Below are 14,163 nucleotides of genomic sequence, written 5' to 3'. Positions count from 1 at the left end.
AGTCACCCAATGGTTTCATTTTTTGCAGTCTTTGTTGTCCCAGAGGAGTAAGAACTAAAAGCACCAGGACAGTGACATGCTGGAAACATGGCATGTTCCAAAGAGAATAAAATACAGTTTTATGATACACGAATTGTGTGTGATACATTCCAATTTCTCACATTGAACAAATTACCAATAGCAATATGCTGTGAAGATGGACGAGGTGAGAGTGAGGAGGAGGAGTAGAGAAAGGACGGGGCGGCGTTAAGGATACAGCAAATAACTGGAATTCCGCAAACACTGGGGTGATGCAGGCAACGCCCTTAGCACGGTCCCGGCAGGAGGCGGTGGGATCAGGCCGACCCGGGTCCCAGGGGTGACAGCGTCCCTTCTCCACTGCAGAACATCGAGGTACTCAACCCTCTGAACCTCAGTTTTCTCATCAGTTCAATAGGGAAAACGGGATGGTAACCCGTAATACTGGCGGCGCGGAGGCCGGGGAGCGCTCCCTACCTGTTGGCCGGCGGGCTGGGGACGGTCCGCACCCGCCCCGGGGAGCAGCGAGGGCGCGCGGGCGGGGTCGCGGGGACCCCGCAGGGGCTCTGGGGACCGGGACCCGCAGGGTAGGTCGGGACGGGCGGGGCGGGGCGGCGCTGACCCCGCCCCGGGCCGGAGGGGCGGTGCTGCCTCCCGCCGGGCCCCAGGCACTGCCCTCCGGCCGCCGCGCCGCCCGCCCTGCGGGGCCCCGCTGTCCGCTGCCCGCCGCCGCTGGAGCTAGAGGTACGAGGGGCTGCGCCGATGTTGCGGGGGACGGGGGCTCCAGGGGGGATCCTGCGGCTCGCAGTGGGGAGGAGGCGCCTCGGGAAGGCAGGGGCAGGGGCGGAGGGGCTGGGCCGCCGCCCTAGCCCGGGCCACCTGTTCTGGAGGCGACATTTGTGCGCGCACGAACCCCGCGCGGCGGTCCCGGCCACCGCCTCCACCCCAACTGCGCCCCGAAGTGGAGCGCGGCGGCGGGACCCGGAGCCCCGGCCCTCGCGGGCAGGACGCGCCTGGCTCCGGAGCCCTCGAGGGCAGCCCCACCCGGTTGGGTCCCGGGGCTGGAGAGAGGGCGTCGGGGAGAAGCCGGGTTCGAGGCAGGCTCTGCCCGGCCACCGTGGGTGAGTCGCGCTCCTTCGTCCGGGGGAAGCCTGGGCGTCGGGCGGTGCTCGCCCCGGAGCGGATGCGACTGGGGACGGGGATGGAGAGCGGCCGGCAGGAGGGGGCTCTGCCGGGCTGGAAGCGTCGGCGCCGGCCTTAGGGAGGGTGAGGATTTGGACCTGCCCAGAAGCGGGAAGGGCCCTCCCCGTGCGGGAAGCGGCCTGGGTACGAGCTGGGCACGGGGCGAGCCGGTTGGAGTCGCCCGGCCTCCGCGCTCGCCTCGGATCCGCAGGCGCCCCTCCCTCCTCTCCAGCTGGGGAAGGTTGAGGACTGAGCGGGAGCGGAACTGGGCTTGGGAGAGGATCTGCTGGGGCACCTGGTCCCAGCGCCCATCCCGTTTCACTGCCAGGGCGAGTCCCCTTCCCTCAGTTTCATCACCTGTCATCCGGAGGGACAAGTTCCCACCTGGATAGTCTCGGCGGAGCCTCTGGCCCTGAGTGGGTTAAAGCGCCATCTCCCCTGCACCCACCTTTCCCTCACGACACCCTCTCTGCGGCTTCCTCCCCTCCGCCAACGTCGAGTGATTGTTCCGCGAAGGCCCCTTGGGGTCACGTACCCTGCACTCAGCAAATAACCCCGAGCACCTGGTGGGTCTCAGGCCAGGTCTAGCCTTCCCGTTCCCGCCACCAGCTGCCCAAAGACTTTCCCTTTGTCACCTCCTCCCAAAGAATGGGGGAGCCACCCTGCCCAGGGTCCCATAGCAGAGTGCGGATGGAGCCAGGCCTCCCTCAAGATTTCCCACAGCCCTCTTCCAGCCTCAAACCTTCTCCAGGACCCGAAACCCTGCTACACTGTGTTTCCATAGCTGCAACCCCCAAAAAGAGGGTCTCCAAATCAAAGGAATACAAAGGAAAACAAAATATAAAGGAAAAGAAAGGAAGAGGAGAGATGGAATCCTGTCTGTCATTAGTTTTCTGTTTGTTTGTTTTTTAGGGTCTCCCTCTGTCACCCAGGCTGGAATGCTGTGGCAGCTCACTGTAGTCTCAAACTGCTAGGCTCAAGCGATCCTCCCACCCCAGCTTCCCTAGTGGCTGAGACTGCAGGCACACACCACTACACCCAATGTTGTCATCAGTTTTTCTCTCAAACATTTTTCTAATGCCTTGGGTGCCTGTCGTTTCTTGTCTGCTAGGACAGCTCAGTATTAGAGGATAAACTCCGAAATGGACAGCCATCTACAAAATATGTTTTGTTTCCTTGTACTAATGGAAGCCCTCTAGCTGCTAGGTTAATGGGTCCATTAATTTCCAGTTCGTGTGATGGGCCCTGGGACCCCAGTGTGGGGCAGGATTGGCAGAATCTCCAGGTGGTTTGTGTGGAACACCAGGAGGTTGTGAACTACCACATCAGCCCCAGCTAGCAACTCCCAAGCCCACCTGGCCACGGGGCCACTGGGTTCAGACCTCCAAGGATGCAGTTCAGCTGGGGATGCAGGTCCCGGAAGGTGGTGGCAGGTGGACGGCCTCCACCACCAAGCCAGCCATCTGAGTTCTGAAGTGCACCTCCTCTCACTCTCCCCAGCTGCCTCCTTCTTTGGCGACCTGCTAGGCGTGCTCACAAACTCCTGTTGATCACCCTGCATTTTCATTGGCTCACCGCATCCTTCCCTCCAGATTGGAAGCTCCTGGAGGGAAGGACCCTTGTCCAGATCCCAGAGCCCAGTGCCAGGCCTGGCACCTAGCAGGTGCTTCCTGAATATTGTTTGAATGAATTAACCGAAAGAAGTAGGAAAAACCATTCCTGTTTGCATACTTGTAGACAACTATTGTCAACATTTGCCTTTTTTTTTGCCAGACCTTTAAAAACACGTTTTTCCAGCCGGGCGCGGTGGCTCACGCCTGTAATCCCAGCACTTTGGGAGGCTGAGGCGGGTGGATCACTTGAAGTCAGGAGTTCGAGACCAGCCTGGCCAACTTGGTGAAACCCCCATCTCCACTAAAAATACAATAAATTAACTGGGAGTGGTGGCACGTGCCTGCAATCCCAGCTACTCAGGAGGCTGAGGCAGGAGAATCATTTGAACCTGGGAGGCAGAGAGTGCAGTGAGCCGAGATGGCGCCACTGCACTTTAGCCTGAGCAACAGAGCGAGACTCCGTCTCCAAAAATAAATAAATAAATAATAAAATAACACGTTTTTCCATATTTGCATATCTTGTCTATATAAAATATTTTTCCATTAGTATAATTTCATGAGCATTCCTCATCGCAGACATTTTTTATATTTTTCAATGCTTGCATTTTGCTACGTCATGTTGAGTTATTGGATCTCTTGACTTTTTAAAAATATATTTGGCTCTTTTCGATAATGTTACATTGAATTTCTGCATACATTTATACATGGCTAGATCTTTCCTGGGAAGGAATTAACCTGGTAATCAGTGCGTATGAACTTCTAGAATGGCTGTATCTGGACCCAGCTAGATATTTCTTCGTATTTCCTAGAAATGAAACTCCTGGGTCAGAGTATGAGAAGCCAGGTTCTTTGTGTGTTGCTTATTGATTGGTTTGAGCTCATCAGTAAGGTTTTACCCCTTGTCTGGTCTCTGTGTGCCAAGGATCTTTCCCCAGTTTATCATTTGGCTCTTATTTGTGGGTGTGTTTGTGCGTGCGTGGGTGTGTGTTTGGGTGTATGTCTGTGAGACAGAGAGATAGAGAGGAGCAGCAAGTTTTTTGTTTTACTTTATCTGTGTGTGTGCTTTCTGATGAGGGAGACTTGGCTGCATTTATGAGCTGATGGGAAAGCTAGAAGAGAGAGCTCAGCTCCCTCAGGCCCAGGAGAAGGAGGGACAGGTTGATAGGCTGAGGTCTCCGAGGACTGAGGAGGTGGGAGGATGCAGTGCTGCTCCCAAGGATCCTCCCTGGCTGGTGAGGACAGGAGGCAAGAGGGAGGGGCTTGGGGGACACTTGATGAATTGGCTTTGATCTTCCCCAGAGGGAGTTGGAAGTCAGCGGAGGGGAGGGCCCCAGTCTTTGGTGCTTCCTCCCTGGGAGGGAGCAGGTGTGAACACTCCCATTGATGACTACGCAGGGAGGAGAGAGCCTAGTTCAGGGTGAGTCCATGCAGGGCCAGGTTCAAAGCAGGCTGTCCACATACCAACCACAAGCCCTTGGGAATTGCTCTTCTCTCCGAGGCTCCGTTTCTTGTAGCTATCAGGAAGTGGCAGCTCTTTGAATAAGTGCCTTTTCCTCTCCCATCTGCCACCTTTGTCTTCCCTCTGGACATATCCTGGGGGTTCAGGAGCTTCCAGCTGTGCAGTTGGCCACAGGACTAGGGGAGCCCCCTTCCCTTCCAGACCAGTGTCCACATACCCTCCCCTGTGCCCACACACCTTCCGCTGTGCCCGCACTGTCACCCACCACAAGCCTACTCCAGCAGGAGCACCACAGCCTTCTGCGGTCACGCTGTGCAGTCAGCTGGCAGACGGGGAGCCAGGTGGACCAGCACATGAGAGCGAAACAGGAAGAGTGTCTGTCTTCACCTGTTTGAAAGTCATTGTCCCAGATATAGGTACGGGACCCAGAGAGCCCCAATCATCTGTGACCATCATTTGCTCCTTCCCCTTCAGTTGGGGGTAGGCCTCTACCCATTAAGCCAGACACTGTTTCCTGACCTTACCAGACCCTCTCAGCCACCATGCTCTGTTATTCCCATTTTACAGACAAGGAGACTGAGTCTCAGAGTCAAGCACCTCCTCTTGGCCACGGTGAGATTGAGCCCCTAGCCCTGGTGCAGCCCCAGGCAAATGAGGCTGGGCCACAGGTAGACAGACCCCTTTCCCCCAGCAAAGGGTGTTTGAACCCCGCTCTGCCGCTGCCCAGCAGGCCTTGGTTTCCTCTGCACTTACACTGTAGTTAATCATAAGAGGACCTGCCACACAGGATGGTAAGGGATTAAACAAGTCAAAGCAGAAAACCACTTTGACCAACGGCTGCACATGGTCAGTGCTCAGAAAATACACGCCATTGTTATTATTAAACCACACAGCTCCAGGCCTGACAGTGAGCTTTTAATAAATGTTAACTCAACACTGGAGAAGCCTTCTCACCCCGTCAGCAGTGCAAACAGAAACAACAGTGAGATCACATTTGCCACTCACCCCAGTGGTGGAGAGGACGGTCATGCACCCCACTTGCCCTCCTATGCCCTGGGAGAGCCTGTGGTGAGGCAAGTGTGCCCTGAGCCTGGAGTAGGAGTGGGAGAGAGCAGGTTAGGGCTCCATATCTGAAGATTTAAATTATATTTCTGAGGCCGGGCGCAGTGGTTCATGCCTGTAATCCCAGCACTTTGGGAGGCCGAAGCGGGCGGATCACCTGAGGTCGGGAGTTCGAGACCAGCCTGACCAACATGGTCTACTAAAAATACAAAATTTTTAGTAGAGTAGACCTATCTCTACTAAAAATACAAAATTAGCTGGGTGTGGTGGTGCATTCCTGTAATCCCAGCTACTCAGGAGGCTGAGGCAGAAGAATCGCTTGAACGCAGGAGGCGGAGTTTGCAGTGAGCTGAGATTGCACCATTGCACTCCAGCCTGGGCAAAAAGAGGGAAACTCCATCTCAAAAAAAAAAAAAAAAAAAAAAGATTGTATCTTTCCGGCCAGGTGTGGTGGCTCACACCTGTAATCCCAGCACTTTAGGAGGCTGAAGGGAGTGGATTGCTTGATTCCAGGAGTTACCTTTTTTTTTTTAATATAATTTTTGAGATAGGTTCTTGCTCTATTGTCTAGGCTGGAGTGCACTGGTGCAATCATGGCTCACTACAGCCTCAACCTCCTGGGCTCAAGCGATCCTCCCACCTCAGCCTCCTGAGTAGCTGGGACCACAGGCACCCTCCACCATTCCCTGCTAATTTTTTGCAAAGAAGGAGTCCACTTATGTTGCCCAGGCTGGTCTGGAGCTCCTGGGCTCAAGTGATCCTCACACCTCCGCCTCCCAAAGTGCTGGGATTACAGGCATGAGCCACCTTGCCCAGCCCTGAATTACATTTCCTTTGACCCAGAGGGCTCACTTCTAGGAACCAATCCTATAGAAGTAATTAAGGACATGCTCAAAGATGTAAGTGATGGTTACCATGGTGTTGTTTATAAAAGCCAAAAAGATCAAAACATTTCCTATCTTGACCACATTTCTGGTGGTCAAGATAGGAAATGTATGAAATGAAGGCAGGAACTACCTTAAGATGGGAGACAATGTTGCCTTGGAATTTATGGTATGAAGCTGTATTGCTTTCTTAGATCTCTAAGACGTAAGTCACACTGTAGCACTCCCAAAATCATCCCAATCAAAAGGCAAGTCCTTCAGCAGCTCTCAAGGCCCCCTGTGGCCCACCCTCCCCTTCTCTTTCTGACCTCCTGTCCTGGAACCCCCCCACCCCACATACTCTGCTGTTTGCTCAGAACTCAGCCACACTCGCCCCTGGATCTTTGCAATCCCTGATCTTCCTCCTCCCTGAGTCACTTACCCCAGGGCCCCACAGTGTGTTCCCTGGCTTCCTTCAGGCCTCAGCGCAAATGTCCCCTTTTCAGAGCAGCACCCCCTAACCCAACTCTATGTAGTAGCCCCTGCCCCGCAGCCCATCTCCCTGAGTGCATTTTTCTCCTGGCACACTTTACCCCCTGATGTATTTCTTTATTTCTTTTCTTTTTCTCTTTCCTTTTCTTTCTTTTTTCCAGCCTGTAGTGCAGTGGCACCATCTCGGCTCACTGCAACCTCCGCCTCCTGGGTTCAAGCGATTCTCAGCCTCCCGAGTGGCTAGGATTACAGGTGCCAGCCACCATGCCTGGCTAATTTTTGTATTTTTGGTAGAGACAGCGTTTCACCATGTTGGCTAGGTTGATCTTTTTTTTTTTTTTGAGACAGGACCTTGCTCTGTTGCCCAACCTGGTGTGCAGTTATGAAACCCTGGCTCAGTCTTCTGGGTGCAAACCATCCTCCCACCTCAGCCTCCCAAGTAGCTGGGACTACAGGCACATGCTAAGTTTTGTATTTTTTGAAGAAACGGGGTTTCACTATGTTGCCCAGGCTGGTCCCGGACTCCTGGGCTCAAGTGATGCTCCCGCCTTGGCCTTCCAAAATTCTGGAATTACAGGAGGGAGCCACCATTCCTGCCTTTTTTTTTTTTTTTTTGAGACAGAGTCTTGCTCTGTTGCCCAGGCTGGAGTGCGGTGGTAGGAGCATAGCTCACTGCAGCCTCAGCCTTCTGGGCTCACGCAGTCCTCCCACCTCAGCTTCCTGAATAGCTGGGACTACCACGCCTGGCTAATTGTTTTATTTTTATTTTTTGTAGTGATGTGGTCTCCCTATGTTTCCCACGCAACTCTTGGCCTCAAGATTCTCCTGCCTCAGCCTCCCAAAGTGCTGGGATTACAGGCATGTGCCACTGTGCCTGGCCTCTGGCTAATTTTTTTATTTTTATTTTTTGTAGAGATGAGGTCTTCCTGTGTTGCCCAGGCTGGTATTGAACTCTTGGCCTCACGATCCTCCCACCTCAGCCTCCCAAAGTGCTGGGATTACAGGTGTGAGCCACCTCGCCCAGTCAGCACCTGATGTCTGTCTGTCTGTCTGCCTTTCTTTTTTTTTTTTTTTTTTTTGACAGAGTTTTGCTCTTGTTGCCCAGGCTGGAGTGCAATGGCATGGTCTTGGCTCACTGCAACCTCCACCTCCCGGGTCCAAGCAATTCTCCTGCCTCAGCCTTCCAAGTAGCTGGGATTACAGGTGCCCACCACCATGCCTGGCTAATTTTTGTATTTTTAGTTGAGGTGGGGTTTTGCCAGGTTGGCCAGGCTGGTCTCGAACTCCTAACCTCAGGTGATCCACCCGCCTCGGCCTCCCAAAGTGCTGTGATTACAGGTGTGAGCCACCTCGCCCGGCCAGCACCTAATGTATTTCTTCACTAATTTTCCCCTACTAGAATGTCAGCTCCATGAAGCCAAAGACAATCCTTCTCTTCCCTGTTGTACATATTCCCTGACCTTGGAGAGGGGCCGCCACAACATTGGCGCCCAGGCACTTGTTTGATGAACAGTCGAGGTGCGAAGGGCAGTGCTGGGGACTTGTCTGGTTTCTTTCCAGGATGACTTCTTGCACGAGGTTGAGCAGAAACTCTCACCTGTGAATTGTCACCTCCTGACTTTGTCTTCTGTACCCTTGGCCTTGACCCAAGGGGGCGGGTGGCATGGAGCCGCTCTAAGAGGTCAGTGATGTTGGCTTCTGATGGAATGGACAGAGGTGGTGCCAGGAGACCAGATTAGGAAGGTCTTTCTAGAAGGGTCCTAAGAGATTATCTTTTCTCAGCTCTTTATTTTACAGATGAAGAAACTGAGGCTTAGAATTGAGGGGGAGGCTACAGAGCAGGGTGTAGAAGATAGACAGGCCCCTTCTCAGGCAGTATCCAGTTAGCAAAGGTGGTTAATGACAAGAACACGCAGTGGGTGATGCTGGGGGAGCGGGCGGAGAATGAGCACTCTCTTTTGCTACTATTTTTGTTGTAGTTGTTGTTTTATTGAGACGGAGTCACACTCTGTCGCCAAGGCTGGAGTGCAGTGGCTCACTGCAACCTCTGCCTCCTGGGTTCAAGCGATTCTCCTGCCTCAGCCTACCAAGTAGCTGGGATTACAGGCTTCCGCCACCACGCCCAGCCAATTTTTGTATTTTTAGTAGAGACAGGGTTTCACCCTGTTGGCCAGCCTGGTCTTGAACTTCTGGCCTCAAGTGATCCACTCACCTCGGCCTCTCAAAGTGCTGGGATTACAGGTGTGAGTCACCACACTCGGCCTTGCTACTGGTTATTTTTAATCTTTAAGACAGTAAAACAGGTGAAAGTGAAGCAATATGGAAACTTTCTTTCAAATAGAACGAACTCAGGACTCTTCTAACTCAGACCGAGATTTCTAGATGCCCTTTCCATGGGCATTGCATTTGCCAGGCAAGATTTCCCTGTGAAGAGCTTTCCCTGCGATTTGCATCTCTGGGATCTCTGCGCATAGCAAGGGACCAAGTCAGAAAACTTATCCACATCCAGGCAGCCTGGCACGACAGGATATCCCCACGTGTGCATGTGCGTGTGTCCAGAGTGAAGGTGTAAGAGCCCAGATTCAAGGTCACTCAGTGCTTTCGGAACTGAGATAAAAGCCGGTGGAGGGGTTGCGGGGAATTTCACTCTGCCCCTGAGAAGCCAGCCCCACCCAGCCAGATCCAGCTTCCTGTGGGGAGCTAGAGTGACCCTGGGAGGGAAGGGTGGCCTCAGGGAAGGAAGAAAGGCGCTCTTGGGACTGGCAAGTAGTCAGGTACTTTACCATGAAGAGCTAAAGGCATGTGACTTGATTTGTACCTTCAAATAATGAGGCAGCTGTAATTTGCATCTGCGTAGAGTTTATAGTTTGCAAAGGGCATTTCCCAGGATTAGTTATCACATTTGATCCCGGCTTTGTGGGCAGGACCGGTATCATTTACTCATCCTTTCAAAAAATACGTACTGAGACCAGTCACGGTGGCTCACGCCTGTAATCCTAGCACTTTGGAAGGCCGAGGTGGGTGGATCACTTGAGGTCAGGAGTTCGAGACCAGCCCGGCCAACATGGTAAAACTAAAAATACAAAAATTAGCCAGGCGTGGTGGCACGCATCTGTAGTCCCAGCTACCTGGGAGGCTGAGGCAGGAGAATCTCTTCAACCCAGGAAGTGGAGGTTGTAGTGAGCCAAGATCATGCCACTGCACTCCAGCCTGGGCAACAGAGCGAGACTCGGGGGTGGAAAAAAAAACAAAAAACAAAATACAGAAAATATGTATTGAGCACTTACTATGTGGTAGGATCTGTGCTGGCCCCAGGGGAGATGACTGAGTAAAAACAGCATTGGTCTCTGCCCATTTCCATGCTATCATTATATCATTGTTTATTTAATCAGCCTCTTCAAGAAAGACCTTGGGTTGTTTCTAATCTTTTGCAACTGCAAACCTGTGACCTTGTGCAAATGTCATTCATCTGTAGGATAAAGCCCCAGAGTGAGATAGATGTTGTTAAATTGCGGCTGAGCACTGTCTGCATGCCCATTGGCTGTGTATGAGCATGCCTGTTTGCTCACAGCCTTGCCAAAATAATGTGTTAAGTGTTTTGGATTTTTGCTAATCTGATAGGTGAGAGATGCTATCTGAGTATGTCCATTTGCATTTCTATTACTTATAAAAAGATCCTTGCTCTAGCTTACTTGTTTAGAGGTCATATTTTGTATGTGTGTGAATTGTCTTTGGCCCATTTTGTTTTGGGGTGTTAGTCTTCTTATTGATTTCTGGGAGCTCTTTATATATTAGAAAAATTCGACTTATGTGATATGAGCTGCATTTAAGTTGTCCCAGGTTGTCACTTCTTTTTTTTTTTTTGAGACAGAGTCCTGCTGTGTCATCTACGCTGGAGTGCAGTGGTGTGATCTTGGCTCACTGCAACCTCCATCTCTCAGGTTCAAGCAATTCTCTTGCCTCAGCCTCCTGAGTAGCTAGGGTTACAGGTGTGCACCACCACACCTGGCTAATTTTTTTTGTATTTTTAGTAGAGATAGGGTTTCGCCATGTTGCCTGGGCTGGTCTCAAACTCCTGAGCTCAAGCCATTCACCAGCCTTGGCCTCCCAAAGTGCTAGGATTATAGGCGTCAGCCACAAGGCTGCATTGTTCTTATTTATTTATTTATTTATTTATTTATTTCGAGCTGGAGTCTTGCTCTGTTGCCCAGGCTGGAGTGAGATGGCACCATCTTGGCTCACTGCAGCCTCCCCCTCCTGGGCTCAAACTATCCTCCCACCTCAGCCTCTCAAGTATCTGGGACCACAGGTGCATACCACCATGCTCCACTAATTTTTGTAATTTTTTGTGGAGATGAGGTTTCACCATGTTGTCCAGACTGGTCTTGAACTCCTGGGCTCAAGCAATCTGGCTGCCTCAGCCTCCTAAAGTGCTGGGATTACAGGTGTGGGCCACTGCACCTGGCCTCACATAGATGTTTAATATCTTTTGTTAAGTTTAACCCTGAGTATCACGGCTGTTGTTGTAAGCAGGGTCTTCTCTTTTCCCATACCTTCTAGTGACTTGTTATTTATATTTAAGTGTGTGTGTTTACACTACCATCTTCCAGTATGCTTTAGTTTTTACTTTTTCAATTATTTATCTTGACTTTTCCAGGTATACAATAATATCATACGAAAATAGCAATAGTTTTAACTATTTCTATTGGGTTTTCTTTCTCTTGTCAAATTCCTCTGATAAATACACCCAGTATAGTGATGGTGGTGGCAGCATCTGTGTCTTCCCTGAGCTTAGTATTAGTGCCCAGGTATGAAACTGTGTATTCGTACTCTCTGGAGTATGAAGCTGGTTCCTGGCTTCTGTGTTAATCTATATAATTTTGTTAAGGAAGTGTCCATTGATTCATAATTTACTAAGTGTTGGCTACTTTGTTAAATGTTTTTTGGTGTCACTGGGGATGATGATTTTTCTGCTTAGATCTATTTAATATGATGAATTATATTCATGATTTCCTAATTATGTTGAACCATCCTTGCATTCTTTGAATAAACCCCACTTGCATTCCTGAATCACCCCCATTTTTTTATTTTTTTTAATTTTTGAGACAGAGTCTCACTGTGCCACCCAGGCTGGAATGCAGTGGTGCAGTCTTGGCTCACTGCAACCTGTGCCTCGCAAGCTCAAGCGATTCTCATATCTCAGCCTCCTGAGTAGCTGGGATTACAGTTGTGCCCCACCACACTGGGCTAATTTTTGTATTTTTAGTAGAGATGGGTTTTTGCCATGTTGGCCAGGCTGGTCTCAAACTCCTGTCCTCAAGTGATCCACCTGCCTCAGCCTCCCAAACTGCTGGGATTACAGGTATGAGCCACCATACTTGGCCTCCATTTAATTTTAATGTGCTGCTGAATTCTATTTGCTTATATTTTATTTTGGATTTTTACAATAATATTCATAAGTGAAATTGGTCAGAAGGATATTCTGTGAAGCCGTTGTCAGGTTTTGGTTTAAGTATTTGCTTTACTTAAATTTTTTTTTTTTTTTTTTGCCTGGCACAGTGGCTCGTGCCTGTAGTTCCAGCATTTTGGGAGGCCAAGGCAGGTGGGAGCCTAGGAATTCAAGACCAGCCTGGGTAACATGGTGAAACCCCATCTCTACTAAAAATGAACCTGGTATGGTGGCATGTGCCTGTAGTCCCAGCTACTCAGGAGGCTGAGGTGGGAGGATCATGTACTTGAGCCTGGTAAGTAGAGGCTGTAGTGAGCCATGATCGTGCCACTGCATTCCAGCCTGGGTGACAGCAGACCCTGTCTTAAAAAATATATATATATATATATTTAAATTTTCCTTTCTATATGTTCCTGTTTAACAGTTTAAACATTATCTGTTATTTCTGAGTTTTCCAGGATTCCCTCCCAAAATGTTTTGCCCTGGTGCTTTTGTTTTGTAATGGTAGTCCTTTTATAATTCTGTTTCTAATGTGGAAGTTGTCCTGTGTAGATTAGCTATGTCTTCTGGGATCCATTTGATTTATTATTTTTGTCCAGAAATTATTTTATTCAGGTTTTAAATTTTATTTGCTAAGTACTATCTTATTTTTTAAAACAATTATCTGCTTATTTGGTTATTTTCCCATTTAGCATTTCCTAGTTTGTATGGGAAGCTTTCTCCCCACCCTCCTATCTTGATTAGGTTAGTTGGTGGTTGTATATTTTACTGGCTTTTTTCCAACAAGCCAGCTTTTTACCTTATTTATTAGTTCTACTGCTTATTTCTTCCCTAATTTATTTCTCTTCCTTCCTTCCTTCCTTCCTTCTCTATTTCCTCTTCTCGAAACAGGGTCTTGCCGTGTCATACAGGCTGGAGTGCAGTGGCACCATCATGGCTCAGTGCAGTCTTAACTTCCCAGGCTCAGGTGACCCTCCTGAGTAGCTGGTACTGCAGGTACACACCGCCACACCTGGCTAAATTTTTTTATTTTTTGAGAGGGAGTTTCGCTTTTGTTGCCCAGGCTAGAATGCAATGGCGCGATCTCGGCTCACTGCAACCTCCTTCTCCTGGGTTCTCCTGCCTCAGCCTCCCAAGTAGCTGGGATTACAGGTAGGCGCCACCACACCCGGCTAATTTTGTATTTTTAGTAGAGATGGGGTTTCTCCATGTTAGTCAGGCTGGTCTTGAACTCCCAACCTCAGGTGATCTGCCTGGCTCAGCCTCCCAAAGTGCTGGGATTACAGGCGTGAGCCACCGTGCCCAGCCTTTTTTTTTTTTTTTTTTTTTTGGAGTGACAGTCTCACTGGTGCCCAGGCTGGTCTCAAACGATCCTCCCACCCCAGCCTCCCAAAATGCTCTGAGATTACAGACAGGAGCCACCATGACTAGCTATTGTTTCTGTGTTTTATTTTGTGGTTCTTTTTCTAACATTTTTAAACTGGTGCTTTATTTATTTTTATCCTTTCTGTTTTAATTGTTACATACACTGGTGGCTAAAAATATCCTGATCATTGCTGTAGCTGTATCCTGTAGATATGGATACTTGGTGTTTTGGTATTTGTTGGTGGTGGTGGTGTTATATTTTGAGAAAGAATCTCACTCAGTCACTCAGGGTAGAAAATGATGATGCAGTTTCGGCTCACTGCAACCTCTGCCTCCCATTCAAGCAATTCTCGCGCCTCAGCCTCCCGAGGTAGCTGGGACTACATGCATGTGCCACCATGCCTGGCTAATTTGTTGTATTTTTAGTAGAGACTGGGTTTCACCATGTTGGCCAGGCTGGTCTCAAACTCCTGTCCTTAACTGATCCGCCTGCCTCGGCCTCTCAAAGTGATGGGATTACAGGCGTGAGCCACCACGCCCAGCCTGGTGTTTTTATTATTTTTATTTGCTAGGAATCCCATAGATAAAATTTTTTTTTAAATTCCCAATTTTTAAATTAATTTCTAGTCATATTGCTTCATAATCATAAATTTTTAAAAT

At 49.9% G+C, this 14,163-nt stretch overlaps 1 protein-coding gene across 6 annotated transcripts in view; it reads left to right on the top strand.

The window, feature by feature from the left end:
* Nucleotides 1-256: 256 nt before the first annotated feature.
* The window catches only part of A4GALT (alpha 1,4-galactosyltransferase), a 29,126-nt gene continuing 15,219 nt past the window's right edge, over nt 257-14,163 (top strand). For 2 of the 6 annotated variants that reach the window (XM_024352518.3, XM_024352515.3), the window contains exon 1: nt 673-762. The gene's annotated coding sequence lies outside the window, so the exon portion shown is untranslated. Of the gene's footprint in view, nt 394-661; nt 763-14,163 lie in introns of those variants that run through there. The other 4 variants (XM_009438458.4, XM_024352516.3, XM_063807561.1 and 1 more) reach the window with 4 other exon arrangements.

Source organism: Pan troglodytes, chromosome 23 (genome assembly GCF_028858775.2).
Source record: "Pan troglodytes isolate AG18354 chromosome 23, NHGRI_mPanTro3-v2.0_pri, whole genome shotgun sequence".
Taxonomy (NCBI): Eukaryota; Metazoa; Chordata; class Mammalia; order Primates; family Hominidae; genus Pan; species Pan troglodytes.
Note: the sequence above shows the minus strand (reverse complement) of the source record. Positions and strands in the feature narration are given on the sequence as shown.